Below are 9366 nucleotides of genomic sequence, written 5' to 3'. Positions count from 1 at the left end.
TTTTTATGTGTTTTCTGGCCATTATTCTGTCTTCTTTTGAAAAGTTTCAGTTCATGTCCTTTGTCCACTTTTTGATGGGGTTGTTTGCTTTTTTTCTTGTTTATCTTCTTAAGTTCTATATAGATTCTTGTTATTTGCCCTTTATAGAATGTGTAGCATGCAAATATTTTCTCTCATTTTGTAGGTTGTCTATTGGCTCTAATGATAATGTCCTTAGCAGTGCATAAGCTTTTTAATTTGATCAGGTCCCATTTATTTATTTGTGTTGCTGCTATGATTGCTTTGGGGATCTTCTTCATAAATTCTTTGCCTAGGCTGATGTCTGAAAGAGTCTTCCCTACATTTTCTTCTAGGATTCTTAAGTTTCACGCCTTAGGTTTAAGCCTCTTATCTATCATGAATTGATTTTTGTGAGAGTGAGAGGTGAAAGGTGCGGATCTGGTTTCATTCTTCTGCATGTGGTTATCCAGTTTTCCCAGCACCATTATCGAATAGAGATTCTTTTCCCCAGTGTATGCTATTGTCTGCTTTGTCAACGATTAGATGACAATATGAGGATGGTTTTATGTCTGGATTTTCAGTCCTGTTCCCATGGTCTCTATCTCTGTTCTTGTGCCAGTACCATGCTGTTTTGATTACTATAGCCTTGTAATAATGCTTGAAGTCTGGTAGACAGATGCCTCCCAATTTGTTCTTTTTGCATAAGATTGCTTTGGCTATACGAGGTCTTCTCTGGTTCCATATGAAGCATAGAATTATTTTTTCTAGATCTGTAAAGAATGATGATGGTATTTCAATAGGGATTGCATTAATTCTGCAAATCACTGTAGGTAGTATGAACATTGTAACAATACTAATCTGCCAATCCATGAGCATGGTAGGGATTTCCATCTGTTTTCATCTTCTGCAATTTCTTTTCTCAGTATTTCATAGTTCTTCCTATATAGGTCTCTCACCTCCTTCATTAAGTATATTTCTAAATATTTAATTTTCTTTGATGCTATCGTGAAAGGTGTTGCGCCTTTGATTTGATTTTTGGCTTGACTGCTATTGGCATGTATGAATGCCACTGATTTGTGTGCATTGATTTTGTATCCTGAGACTTTACTGAATTCATTTATCAATTCCAGGAGTCTCTTGGTCAAAACCTTGGGATTTTCTAGATGTAATAGCATATCATCAGCAAAGATTGAGAGTTTGACCTCTTCTGCCCCCATTTGGACACCCTTAATTCCCTTCTCTTGTCTGACTGCTCTGGCAAGGATTTCCAGCACTATGTTGAATAGAAGCAGAAATAGTGGCAACCTTGTCTGGTTCCAGTTCTAAGTAGGAATGCTTTCAATTTTTCCCCATTCAGTATGATATTGGCTGTGGGTTTATCATATAGGGCTTTAATAATTTTAAGGTATGACCCATCTGTGCCTATTTTGTTAAGAATTTTTATTATAAAAGTCTGCTGGATTTTGTCAAATGCCTTTTCTGCATCTATTGAGAGAATCACATGGTCTTTGTTCTTGCTTTTACTTATGCGGTGAATTGAATTTATACATTTTCATGTACTGAACTATCCTTGCATCTTTGGGATAAAGCTCACCTGATCATGATGAATTATTTTTTTGAAGCGCTGTTGAATTTGGTTTGCCAACATCTTGTTGAGGATTTTTGTATCTATATTCATGAGGGATATTTGTTTGTGTTTTTGTTGTTGTTGTTGTTCTGTCCTTTCCTGACTTTGGTATCAAGGTGATATTGGCTTTGTAGAATGAGTTGCAGAGAATTCCATCCTTCTCAATATTGTGGAATAATTTCTGTAGTATAGGTATGTGCTCTTCTTCATAGGTTTGGTAAAATTCAGGTGTGAAGCCATCTGGTCCAGGACTTTTTTTTGTTGGAAGATTTTTAATTGCTGCTTCAATTTCTGTGCTTGATCTTGGTCTGTTCAGGAATTCTATGTCTTCCTGATTAAGCCTAGAAAGGTTGTGTGTTTCCAAGAATTTGTCCATTTCCTCCACATTTTGTAGTTTTGGCACATATAGATTTTTATATTATTCAAATATAGTGTTTTGTATTTTTGTGATGTATGTTTTGACCTCTCCTTTTTCATTTCTAATTGAGCTTATTAGAGTCTTTCCTTTCTAGTTCTTGTCAATCTAGCAAAAGGGCTGTCAATTTTGTTTATTTTTTTGAAAAACTAGCTTTTGGTTTTATTAATCTTCTATATAGTTCTTTTATTCTTGATTTCATTTAGTTCTGCTCTGATCTTAGTTATTTCTTTACTTCTGCTAGGTTCAGGATTGATTTGCTCTTCCTTTTCCATTTCCTTGTGATGGTTTATTAGTTTGTTGATTTGTGAACTTTCTGTTTTTTGGATGTGAGCATGTAATGCTATGAGTTTCCTCTCAGGACTGCTTTTGCTGCATCCCACAGATTTTGATAATTGTGTCTCTGTTATCATTTAGTTTGAAGAATCTTTTGATTTCCATCTGGATCTCCTCCTTGACCCTGTAGTCATTCAGCAATGGATTGTTTAATTTTCATAACTTTGTTAAGTGGTGAGTGTTCCTCTTGGAATTGATCTCTAATTTTATTTGACTGTAGTCTGAGAAGATACATGGTATAATTTCTATTTTTTAAAATTTCTTGAGATCTAATTTGTGGCCTAGGATGTGATTTATTTTAGAGAAAGTTCCATGAGTTGATGAGAAGACTGTATATTCACCTTTTTTGGGGTAGAATGTTCTGTAGATGTCTGTTAGACCCATTTGTTCCAGAGTTCTATTTAAGTGCATTGTTTCTTTGCTTATTTTCTGCTTGGAGGATCTGTCTAGTTGATTCAGTGGGGTGTTGAAATCCCAGCTACTATGGCATTACTGTTTATCATGTTATTTAGATCAAACAGGGTTTGCTTTATGTATCTGGGTGCTCCTGTGTTGAGTGCATAAATAATAATAATTGTTAAGTCTTCTTGTTGGATTTTTCCCTATACCACTATATAGCGACCATCTTTGTCTTTCTTAACTTTTGCTGTTTTAAAGTTTATGTTATCTGATATAAGAATAGCTACCCCAGCTTTCTTTTGGTTTCCATTTGTCTGGAAGATTGTTTTCCAACCCTTGATCTTGAGTCTCAAAACATCTTTGTGCGTAGATGAGTTTCCTGGAGACAACAGATTCTTGGCTTGTGGTTTTTTTATGCACTCAGCCACTCTATATCTCTTCAGTGGACAATTTGAGCCATTCACATTTATTGAGAGAATTGACATTTGGGGAAGATTTCTGTTCGTACTGTTGGATAAATTCTTATTGTTTTGTTTTACCTCTCGAGCCATTGTGGAATCCGTGTTCTGGACTTTAACTCTTGAGTGATTTTACTTTGGTGGGTGTCTATTGCGCTGGTCAGTGTATAATGCAAGTCTTAGTACTTTGTGCAGGCCAGGTTTGGCCTTTGCAAATTACATCAGTGATTGCTTTTCTGGAAAAGTCTTTATTTCTCCCTCATAGATGAAGCTTAGTTTTTCCAGGTAAAGAATTCTAAGTTGGCCATTATTCTGTTTTAGAAGATTGAGGATGGCTCCCCAGTTCCTTTTGGCTTATATGGTTTCAGTTGAGAAATCTGGAGTTAGTCTGATAGGTTTTCCTTTGTAGATTATTTGCTGTTTTTGTCTTACTGCTGGAAGGATTGCCTCTTTTGTGTTTACTTTGGCCAGCTGTTGTGGTGATTGACTTTGCACATTGAATCTCCCAGGAGTTCTGTGTGCTTCTTGCATCTGAATATCTAGATTTCTGGCAAGACCAGGCAGGTTTTCCTCCATTATCCTAAGAAATAGATTTTCCAGCCCTTGTCTGTTTTCTTCTCCTCTCTCGAGGATGCCTGTTATTCTTATGTTTCATTTCTTTACATATCCCACATTTCTTGTATGTTCTGTTCTTGTCTCTTGCTTCTGTGTTCTTTTTCTTCATCTTATTTGTTTAGCACATAGGCATTATCTTCAAGCTCTGAGATTCTTTTGTCTGCGTGATCCAACCTATTCTTAAGGCTTTCCATTGTATTTTGTAATTCCTTGAATGCCTGTTTCATTTCCAGTATTTCTTTTTGGTTCTTTTGTAATATTTCAATTTTTTTTATATAATTTTTCATCCATTTCCTATATTGTTCTTTTGTCTTCTTTGTGTTGGGTTTCTATTTTCTCTTCAATTACATTGAGTTTTCTTACAATCCATATTTGGAATTCTTTCTCTGTCATTTTAATCATTTTATTTAAGTTGGTATCCATTGTTGAGGATCTAATGGTTTCTTTTGGGGGTGACTTTTCTCTCTGATCTTTCATGGTTTCTGCATTCTTTCACTGATTCTTTCTCATCAGGCTTCTTGGTCATGAACTGGGGGTGCTAGGACTGGCTTATGACCCTATCTCAAAGTCCCCAAGGGTCTTTCCTTGACAGTGCTAGGCAGAGGCATCCTAGTCCTGTATCGCCTTAGGGGTATTTTAGCAAGTTGGGTTACCTCTGACCTGTTGTCTTCACCCTTTGCCAGTGGAGACTAGTGAGTTTGATCCCCCAGCTTGAGTTCCAAGCTGGTGGATCTTGTGGGCATGACTCTACTGCCCTCTAATAGCTTGAGATGGAAGGCACTGTGTTAAGCTATTGGGATACACTCTCTGTTATTGATTATAGTTTGCATGGAGGAGCCAGTTATCGAGGTAATCTGATGTCTGTGGTAGGCTCCGGTCCCCGGATGGGGTATATAATTACCCCAATCTTTGTGAGAGGACTTGCCACTTCTGAGGGTTGCTTGGACCCTGTTCCTCCTTAAGGTAGGGATAGGGGCAAGATAGATCACAGTTGGTGCCTACGAGCCTGGGTGTGTGTGCTTCCATGGTTGCTTGACCTGCTGCTAGGGGGAGCTGCTACTTCAGGGCTCTTCCACCACACTTGGGAGACTGCTCCTGATGGGAGGGGTCAATTGGTGCAATTGCTGAAGTCTCTGACTGGGATTTACCTTCCCTGGCCACTGTCAACTAAAATAAAATTTTAAGGCTCACCGCCCCCCCCCAAGTGGCTGACTAAATGGACCCCCTCATGGCCAAAGGAATAACCTAAAACTAAGTTGCCTGCCAGGAGGAAGGAGGTCAGACATGCCTCATCATGCCCCCCTCCCTTCTTGGGGACATCCTTTGTACCCCATTAACAGGCCTCAGGGTATTCAAGACAAACCTGCAGGTCCTCAATTTACACAACTAATCTATGTCCAATGGCTTATCTCTGATAAACAGCTCTGATAAACAGCTCTGATAAACAGTTGAAACATTGCAAGCCTTTAGACAAAGCTTCATGTCTTTAACCTATGACAAACCAAAGAATCTTTAAACCCACCTATAACCTGTAAGCTCCCCCTTCGAGATGGTCCACCTTTTTGGGCCAAATCAATGTATGCCTCCCACGTATTGATTTATGACTTTACCTGTAACCCCTGTCTCCCTGAAATGTATAAAACCAAACTGTAACCCAGCCAGAGCGAGTCCACTGCTCAAGGCCTCTTGGACGTGGCTCTGGGTCATGGTCCTCAAATTTGGCTCAGAGTAAATCTCTTTAAAATTATTTTACAGAGTTTGGTCTTTTTTCCGTTGACACGATAAACCCCAATGCTGATGGCTGCTTGAACCCAGAAAGCAAGCCCTGGAGTTATGTTCTTATTAGATGACCTAAGCCAGTCTGGCGGGCAGAATCTACAAGCCGCCAACTGCTTTTTAGTACCAAAGTCCCGCGGATTCACTCCAATTGCACAGAGAAAGCAGCTTTTCTCGCCTCTCCCCACCTCCAAGGGTGGAGTCCGCTGTGCCTAGCACAAAAGTCCCTGGGCTGGGAGGAGGGGTGTCGACTGAAACTGCTGGATGCAGCAATGTCTCCAGGCTGGGGATCCCAAAGGTGGTGGCTGCCCACCCCTGGGGAACTAGTGTTGGGGGCAACCACTCGGGAATTGGCAGAAGCCAGTCTGGCGGGCTGAATCAACAGGCTGCCTGCTGTCACCTCTGCATCAAAGCCCTACAGTCTCACATCTGTCTATCAAAGGGACCTGCTCTTTTTGTCCTGTCCTGAGTCGGCTGAATCTCCAGCGATTTCCAGGGGCAGAGCCCCCTTTCTGGGGTTCGCCTCCTGTGCTCTGGTCCCGCTGCCCACCAGAGGTGACGTGCCTGTCTCCAAACTCCCTCGCATGGTCTGGGTCACGGGGAGTAACCACCCAGACTAGTCCCTCCCCCACCCAGTGCAGTCTCGGCACAATTCAAAACGTTTCCCACTATTGTCTCCTCTCCACAGAGCCTGTTATCCCGTGCCATGATTTTGCACCAACTTCAGGAGCATTCCTGTCAGAGTGAGTGTGGCGTCTGCTGGGAGCCAGGCGTCCTCCTGTGTGTCAGATTATGTAGCACCGGCTGGCCGGCAGGCTCGGCCCTCCCCTGCTGCTCTCTAGTCCCTGTTGTATTTCTTGCACTCTCCAGTCTTTGTGGACTTACCTCCCTTTCACTGTTTTTCCTGTGCTGCAAGTGCTGCGCTGTTTCTCTGCAGATTCACAATGCTGTTTCTGGGGGAAGGGGGCAGGTGAGTGATCCACTTGTGTGTACCCGTCTGAGTTCTTCACCTCCTTCTTTTGGAGCAGCCAGCCGGGAGGCCATCACTAATCCACCATTTTCCCTCAACCCACCATACTTAACATTTACTCGTTTATTACAAAGGATGCAACCCAGGAACAGCCAAATGGAAGAGATGCATTGGACAAGGTAGGGGGCAGGCATAGGGAAGATTTCTCCCCAAACTTCTGTAGCCATCACTAACACTAGAATGTTTCCCATCCCTGGGAGGGGTTGCCCAGAATATGGAACTTTCAGTGCTAAAACTGCAACAGTCAGTCCAGAGCAAACCAAGACAGTTGCTCATCCTGGTTTTCTGTCATGAAATGCTCACCCTATATGCCCCCTTCATTTTCTTCACTCTTTTCCAAATATCCCCTGCCCAATTTTGATTCCCTTCCCCATAGAAAGCTTCCATGTTTCCTCCAGGCACATCACCCTCCCAACACCTCCATGCATTCACCAACCCAGAAACTGTCTGAACTCCATCATGTAGAGATTCTATTACATAGGCATGATTAATTAAAGTATTGGCTGTTGGTGACTGAACTCAACCTCCAGCCCCTCCTGGCTCCCTGGAGGTATGGCTTGGGGGCTGAAAGTTCCAGCCCTCTAATCACATGGTTGGTTCCTCTGGTAACCAGCCCTTGTTTTCCAAGAGTCATCTCATTAGCATAAACTCAGATATGGTTGAAACAGGCATTTTATGCATAACAAAATTCATTTCTCTTACCGCTAACACTCAGGAAATTCCAAGTGTTTCAGGAACTCTGTGCCAGGAACTGGGGGAAGAGACTCAATATATATTTCTTATTATGTCATGGGTCCTGTTCCAGCCGTGTACACCATGGCTCAGTCCCATCACCTCCGTTAGCCGTTAGGAAGAATGACGACCAGATCTCCCTGCTCAGAGCCTCGTTATCTCATCACAATCCTCACCAGGCCCTGGGTTCCAGCTTCGTTTCCACACAAGCTTAGGTGTACTTAACTGGCATTGAGCTTCTCCTACGTCTAACATTTTAATGTGGTGCCCTGCTTTCTACTGATCCTTCTGGCTATTTTTTCCCTTGCTATTTACTTTTTTAATGGAGACAGCTAGTATAGCCTGTTCTTGAATGTTTTTTTCACATGATCCCTTTTATTTAGAAGCCTTGCATCTCTTTGTTTTGATCAAAGTCACATAGCCCTACATTAGCTCATTAAAGAAAATTTGACCTAAAATACAGTTGTATTTTTAAAATAACAAATAAATATATTTTCAGTCTGGGGAGACCTGGGGACCTGATGTTGTCATTATCATTTCTCTACAAATGTTGCTGCCCCCATCAGAGTCCTTATATTTCCTCTTGCTGAAACTGTCAATTCTTCACTCTCAGCATTTAATTTACCCATTGCATTGCTTTTTGGCCTTTGTGAGCATTTGAATGCATCCTACTTGTCATCAGTCCTTCAAGGTTGACTGCTGAGGCTGACTCCTTTCACAGTGACTATGACACCTTGAGTCAAAACAGTTTTTTCTGGGTTCTGAGAATGTGGTTTATATATGTCTCTCATCCACTGAAACCATATTTGTAAATGCAATATTAGTATATTTAAGTTCCATTGTTTTCTCTATGGGATCAGCACTGAATGTTTTTGCACATATGTTTTGGTTCTTGATGCACCAATAAGAGACTTCACAATGGAAATGAAATCTGCTCTAGGCTGAGAAGTCTATGGCTGTACAGCTTTCTGGAGGGATCTATGTCTGTTTAACACATCAACTCCAGCCGCACTCAGTTCAGAGGGTTTGGGTATTTCTGCATTGCAGCTGTCATAACAGTTTTCCACAGGTGGTTAAAGACATGCTCCAAAGTCTAGATCCTCATGGTGTCAGTGGCCAGTATGATGTCTTCTTGAACTTCATTTAAACAGCATCATCTGGCTTCATTTGATCCACACAAGTCTGTGGGATTCATGTCATTGGTGTAGCAACAGTGCATTCATTTTCATTGTTCACGATATGCCACAATTTATTTTTCTGTTCCACTGTTGATAGACATTTGGGTTGTTTCTAGAATTTGGCTTTTGAGAATAATGCTGCTAAGAATATTCTGGCACACGCCTTTTGGTAGATACAAGTACTTATTTCCATTGGGCATATACCCGTATCACCTGTATTTTAAAGCCTAAAAAATAAAGTCCCATCCTCCATGTCTAACTTTATTGACATTTGTTTTAGGAACAAAAAAATCCTCATGTGAGTATCTTAGAGGAGTTGCCACCTGGGTCTTTGCCCCTCATAAATTCTACAAGTTCACTAGCTATTTGGGAAAAAAATAAAGTCACTAGCATATGACAGATTTCAGGATAAATTCCACATAAATAAATTTTTGAAATTACTTTTATTGAAAAATAGTACGTGGACACAGTAAACCAACATATAACTTAATATATTTATACAAGGTGCCACCTCTGTAACTTTCTTTGTAGCTTCATCACCCAAATGAGCATCCCTGGATCCTACAATTTAGTCTTATCCTACATGCTTTTTACAATTCAAAATCTCTTTTAATTTTAATTTTTTAATCTCTCTTAATTTTTATGTTCCCCCTCCATCTCTTTTTTCCCTTACACTTTATCTGTTAAAAGGCCAGGTCATTAGAGTTGTATTTCCTTGCTTTCATCAATGGCATTTGTTAAGGCACAATAAGGAGGACCATTGGGACCGCTGTGGTAGGTATAAGGATCATGGCGATGGG

The 9366-nt window shown here is 40.8% G+C and overlaps 1 pseudogene; it reads right to left on the bottom strand.

Annotated features, from left to right (window-relative positions):
* Positions 1-7921: 7921 nt before the first annotated feature.
* Positions 7922-8493, bottom strand: LOC105823989 (annotated as a pseudogene).
* Positions 8494-9366: the final 873 nt, after the last annotated feature.

The sequence above is a fragment of the Propithecus coquereli genome, unplaced genomic scaffold, assembly GCF_000956105.1.
Source record: "Propithecus coquereli isolate 6110/MARCELLA unplaced genomic scaffold, Pcoq_1.0 Scaffold703, whole genome shotgun sequence".
NCBI lineage: Eukaryota > Metazoa > Chordata > Mammalia > Primates > Indriidae > Propithecus > Propithecus coquereli.
This window is presented reverse-complemented; position numbering and strand designations above follow the sequence as displayed.